Here is a 6,705-nt window from a genome sequence, read left to right on the forward strand (position 1 = left end):
CAGGTTCATTGAGTTGGGTTGCTGGTGCACTGTTTGACCTTGGTGCTGGGACAGTAGGTTGTACCAGGCTGGAAGTTTGATGGGCTCGCACACCGCCATCCTGCGTAGGTGTGGGAACCACGGTTGTCTTGCCCACATGGGAGCAACTAGGACGAGCGTCATCGATTCCCTGATCATCTTGTTCACCACTTTCCTGATGAGAGGAATTGGTGGAAAAGCGTACGCAAACATCCCTGACCAGTTCATCCACAGAGCGTTCCCCTGGGAGTCTGGTTGGGGGAACCTGGATGCAAATCCTGGGCATTGTCTGTTTTCGCTTGTGGCGAATAAGTCTATAGTGGGGAAACCCCACTGAGAGAAGATATCTTCTACGACCTCTCTGTGTAGAACCCATTTGTGTTCCTCTGGGAGGGAGTCTCTGCTCAGAGCATCCGCTAGGGAATTGAGCTCCCCTGGAACATGTTGTGATGACAGGAAGATGTTCCGTCTGAGTGCCCATATCCAGATTTTCTGGGCAAGCTTGGACAGATTTGGCAAGCGAGTCCTTCCTTGCTTGTTCAGGTAGAACATGGCTGTTGTGCTGTCCGTCCGGATTTGCACTGACAGGTTTAGTAGGTGGGACTCGAACCCCTGAAGCGCTCTGAATACTGCCAGAAGCTCTAGCAGGTTGATGTGGTTCTTGGCCACTGAGTGAGACCAGAGACCCTGAGCTGTGTGGTGGAGATGGTGAGCTCCCCACCCCGTCAGACATGCATCTGTAGTGACTACTGCCTGTACTTCGGGATCGTAAAAGGGTTTCCCCTGTGCGAGATTCTCTCTTGTCCACCAGTGAAGGCTTTGTACCAGTGTTGGCGAAACGACCACTAGATCGTCCCACTGACCACTTGCCTGAGACCACTGTTTCGCCAACCATTCCTGCATGGGATGCATGCGCAGGCGCGCGTGGGGGACCAGGTAAATACATGACGCCATCATGCCCAATAAACGCATTGCTTTGCGTACCGTTATTTGTTGACCGGACTGATAATGCGGAATTTGTAGTGGTATATTCCGAATTCTTTCTTCTGAAGGAAAGGTCAACCCCTCTTGGGTATCTAGGATAGCTCCTAGGAATTGTTTTGAGGTGCTTGGCACCAGGCTTGACTTTTTCTCGTTGATTGAGAAGCCTAACTCGTGGAGGAGGTCGATAGTCCTTTGAATGTTTGTCCTGCAAATTCCTGGGGTTTCCCCCGTTATGAGCCAGTTGTCCAGATAAGGGTACACTGGGATTGCCTCCCTGCGTAGGTGTGCAGCCGCCACCGCCAGTACCTTGGTGAATACCCTTGGTGCTGAAGCTATCCCGAAGGGCAGTACCTTGAATTTGTAGTGTCGACTGTCCACCTTGAAGCGCAAGTACTTTCTGTGCGCTGGGAACATGGAAATATGAAAATAAGCATCTTTCATATCCAAGGTTGCCATGTAATCCCCCTTTTTTAGGAGGGGATTACCTCTTGTAGCGTGGTCATACGAAATTTTTGGGGCTTGACATACTTGTTGGCAGGCCGTAAGTCCAATACTGGGCGCATTGTCAAGTCTTTCTTTGGCACAAGGAAGAAAGTTGAATAAATACCCTTGTTTACCTGGTGTCCCGGGACGAGTTCTATCGCGTCCTTTTGTAGCAGAATGGCGATCTCCTCGAGGAGAATCTTCTGATGTTCTAAGGAGTGTACTCTTTGTCGTGGAGGATGGTTCCGGGGACGCTGCAGTAGCTCTATACAATATCCTGTGGATACTGTTGACAGCACCCACCTGTCTGATGTGATCCCTTCCCAAGCCTGGGTGGAGTTGGAAATGCGTCCCCCACCTGGGGTTGCGTGAAAAGGGACCCTGAACTGAGCGTCACTGTTTTGGTGGAGGCGTGCCGCCTCCCTTGCTGGGGCTGCCTCTGCCTTTACCACGACCTCTCCTATTACCCCTGCCGTAACCCTGGGTAGACTGTTGGTTGTTGTTCCACTGTGTACCCTGCCCCTGGGAATAGTTAGATCCTCTCTGGGAATTTTGGCCGCGTGGGCGACAAAATTACTATTCCCTCTCTGGTTAGGGGGTTTATTGGTTAACTGGCCAAGGGACTTGAGTGTTTTGTATTCATCCTTGGCATTTTTCAGTGCGTCTTCGACCGCCTTACCAAACAACAGATCGGTTTCCACCGGTTTGTCCAACAATGATGCCTGGGTTTCTGCCTTAAAACTAGACTGCCGTAACCACGCATGTCTTTTGATAACAGTGCCCTCCGCTATCAATCTGCCTGCGTTGTCTGCGGCGTCGAAGGTTGCTTTCAAAATGCAACCAGACACGGCTCTACCCTCTGCGGAAATCCGAGCTAACTGGCCCTTTAAAGGTTCAGGAGCAGAGGCTATGAGTGCCGCGACTTCTTCCCACTGATGGCAGTTGTAGCTGGCCAACAGGGTGGTGGAGTTAGCAATCCTTGCTTGATAGGCGGACGTTGAGGCTACTTTCCTGCCGAAACTATATAGTTTTTTGCTCTCCTTGTCGGGAGGAGCTTCGGACGATGACAAGGGTGTTCCAGCTTCTTACGAGTGTTGGTGACAACTAGGGAGTCTGGCTTCAGATGTCCTCTTATATAGAGAGGGTCAGACTGGGCAGCCCTGAAAAGTTTTTCAACCCTGGGATTGACTGCTCTGGTGAGGTTCGGGTTCACCAGGGACGGATCTATTCTCCGCTGAATGGACTTAAGGATAGGGATGGTCTGGGTAACAGGCCTCCTTTCTCCGACTAACTCTTCTGCGAAGTCCCTTTCCTCCTGGACACCGTGGGTGTCAATGTGGAAATGTTCTGCTGCGCGAGCGAGAACCTTATTTAGGAGGGGTTGGTTATCGACCGGGGAGTCGGTAACCGGGGCTTCGTTCTCTACCGGGGAATCTACTCTGTATGTTTCCGGGTCTTCCTCTTCCTCTTCCTGGTCCTCATCATCCCCATAGTAGCCCGTCCCGGTTTGCTCTTCTACCATGCCGAATTCTTGGTCCTCACCAAAGGAAGCCTCTCCTTGATACAGTGAGTATGGTCTTGCGTATGGTTGTACCTCGAAGGGTTCTGACCTCATCGGAGTTTCAAACCGGGGCTTTTTACTCGGGGGCATAGGATCAGTAGAGCCTGAGGGTGTCGCCCCTTGTGGATCATACGAGAGGAAATGTTCTGGATTTGTATCATAAAAATCAGCCAAAGAAGACATTCTTGACATGACCCTATCTATGTCTTCACTGCCCATTTTTTGGAACTGGGAATGACTCTCTCAGCGAGTCTATGGGATTTATCCTGAGCAGCTTTGCTGGTTTTAGACATATCAGCAGACCTGGTTTTGTCTGTCTGTTTAGGGGGAGTGGTGTGTTTCACAGGTGTGGAAGAGTGCAAAGGTTGTTTCTTCTGCTGTTTTCCCCCCTCCCCGTGAGTGGAATAATGTTTTCCCTGTCCTTTAGTGGCTCCGGAGGTTTTCGACACCTGGCGTCGAGGATCGGGGGTGGTGTCCCTGTCCTTCGAGCGTGGGGCCTCGCTGGTTTTAACTGCGGGCTCCGACTCCTGGAGCGTGGCCTGGGGGTGGAAGTCGTCTTCGTCTTCCAACGATCGAACCTCTGTTAGCCTAGGGAGCGAGGCACTCTTGGCAAGAGTGGATGATTGCCTGGAGTCATGCGGCGATCTTGATCGAGAGCGCCCAGAGGACACCGAATCGGACCGTTCTGTTTGTGCCTCTTTCCGAGAACTCGACGTCGTCGAGTCTCGGTTGGACTTAGTGTGTTTGGTGTGTGTAGTATGTGAAGCGCTTGTGTCGCCGGGGGTCTTCCCCATAGCCGCCCTGCCGGACGACCTTCCGAGGTCGGGAACCTGCGCTCGGCTGTCTTTCGATGCCGTAATGCCCTCGCTGTCCGAAAGTACGGCGTCACTGCCGTCGCTGAAGGCGCCCTCCGCTGCCATGGCCACCTGCCTGGCGTGGTGGGCCCAACGCTTCGTCAAACGGTCCTTAAGTGTCTTAGGTTTAAACCTACTACATGCTCTGCAGTTCGCTTCGGGGTGGTCCCTCTGCAAGCAGAGATTGCACGTGGCGTGCCTGTCAACCCAAGGGTATTTGCGATTGCACTTGGGGCAGAATTGAAAAGGGGTACCCTCCATATGCACCTTGAGGCAGCGGGCTGTTAAGTGTCGGAAATGTAAAAGGTGTACCTATATACCAAGAGTGTAGAGTATGTACCACCCCCCACTCTCCCTAATTGCAGGGCCGAGGCCAGAGGCCTTCCAAGGCCTGGGCCGAGGCCAGAGGCCTTCCAAGGCCTGGGCCGAGGCCAGCGGCCTTCCGAGGCCCAAATCTGTCGTGCAGCAGCCGACGGTCGATTTCTTCCCCAGCCGGCGTCGAGTGTCAAAGTTCGACGTTGGGGTGGGGAAGGATGTCAATAGATTATAATTTTAAATTTTTAGCAAAAGTATGGCTAAGGCCAGGGGACTCCGCAAAATGCTTCCGACCAGTATGGCGGAAAAAAACAATCTGAGGATCCTAGACGCGTGAGGGATCTTGGGTACAGTGGACGTCACACTAGGGATAGTATTACTGGCACGCCCTGTGTCGATGCCCATTTTCGAGTTTCGAAAAACAAACTGTAATACTCCGCAGCTTCCACTAGATGTCGGCCTATGCACAGCATGTGATCTAAGCAGATTCCACAAGCCTCAGAAATATATATATATAATCTTCAAACATTGACATGACTAAGTTGGCATGGGCAGGGGCATATTCGATGCCCATAGCTACACCTCTAGTTTACTTGAAGAACTCCTTGTTAAAAAGGAAACATTGTTCTGCAGTATTATTAAAAGCATCTCTTTCAACATGTTGACCGAATGATAATTGGATGCTGAATCTTGTTGGAAACTATATTCTATTGTTCCAAGCGTTGTTTCGTGTCTGATAGAAGTATACAGAGCTTTTACATCCCATGTTACTAATAAATATCCTGGTTGCCAATTTACTTGCGATATCTTAGCAATTGCTGATGTCGTGTCCTTAAGGTAGGATTTGATTTTGGATACTCTGGACTATTGGATTATTAACATGTCTTGATTTGATGACGATACTGTAATGACAAATGTAAAATTACATTTTGTTTTGTTTCTTATGTTATGGTTCCTGAGTTACCCACAATGCCTGGCATTTGGTTATTTATGTTACATTCATTCTTTTGAAATTTAATTAGAATTGATGAATCAAACTCAAAACTATTTTGGTTTAAAGAATAGCCCTGATTTGAGAAAGGCGATGTAGTAGACAAATCATGTGTTATCACATAGGGTCACTTTAAGAAATAAAAAGGCCACACAATAACAACTTGAGTGGGTTTCACATGAATTATTGTGCGACAGCTCTACTTTTCTGTGGCGCATAAACAAATATGAAACACTGCTCAATGTTATACTGAACGGAGTGTAGGGACCTATTCTCTGTTCTTACTTTTCATATGTATGCAACACCACTCTTTTTTGAACCGGAAAGACTTGGGGGTGCTGGGGTCCACATGTTAGTATCCCCCAAAAGGTTCCTCATTATCCTGCATATTTGTATGTAGCTGAGGCTGATGAGAAATATTTTTTGTTAAGAGGTGACGGGAGGTTTTTCCAGCTGGTTTCTGCTGCTCATTTGTTTTTGCGCAGTGTTCTCAATTGTGGGGTAAACCAAGTATTTAAGTGGGCATGGGCTTTGTGAAGTTTTTGCAGTGCTATTGTATCAATATAATTCAGTAAGGTAGTATTATAGAGGTTAACCAGGTGAGTAGGGTCCTCATTGAGCTTGAGGGCAATGTCTGCATGTAGGATCGGTTGCAGAAGTGGGAGTAACTTGTGGGACGTTATGTTTCATGTATTTCTTGCTAGTCTAGGAGGGGCCATTGTTTTCTCAGAGTTCGAGGTGTTGTCCTTAGGTAGGGTGAAAAGGATGGCATGATGATTGGTCCAGGCGAGGGGCTGGTTGGATGTGATAATTGTTACGCTCACCTGGCTCACACAGGGGCGTCGGTCAGACCCGGACGGCTGCGGTCTCCACCAACGTGATGCGTAGTGCATAGATGACTGACTGGACTGGCCCTCCGAATCTTGTCTGCTTGTGCCCTTTCAGCAATCTCACCTTAGACTCTTGAAAGATGAGCTCTCCATCCTGCATGGATTGCAGGGGCGCGTTGATGCCAGTTACTTCACTGGTTTGAAGGCGTGGGAGAGTTCCGGAGAGTATTGACTCTGAGGTTCCTGGCTAGGATCAGTAAGTATCAAGTTCATAGAGTTCAATATGTCCGATGTTCACTCTTGTTCCCCCCTTCCTTCCTTGTCTTGCAGCTGAGTTTGTGAGAAGGTGCTCTTGTGGTAGCTGGTGGCGCTCAGGTAAGAGTCTGTATTACCCGACGCTGTCCGGTAAATGTTGCACGTGTTTAACGTGTTGTTTTCTCTCTCTTTGCAGGTGTGGCACATGAAGATGTGGAGAGTTATAGAATAATGCCTCCGGTGGTAAATCAGGTAAGTCTATGGTTATAAGAGTTATATTTGTTGGTTTTCTCGGCTCACCTTGTTGTTTTCTTTTGTCCCCCAGGTGCCGGAGTTCGGCGAAGAAATGATGGAGGCAGCGCCGAATAGGAAGATGTTGCAAGGACTGGTGAGTAAGGTGCGGCGCTGCAGGTG

This window comes from Ambystoma mexicanum, chromosome 14 (genome assembly GCF_040938575.1).
Source record: "Ambystoma mexicanum isolate Mex_15411 chromosome 14, UKY_AmexF1_1, whole genome shotgun sequence".
Classification (NCBI taxonomy): domain Eukaryota; kingdom Metazoa; phylum Chordata; class Amphibia; order Caudata; family Ambystomatidae; genus Ambystoma; species Ambystoma mexicanum.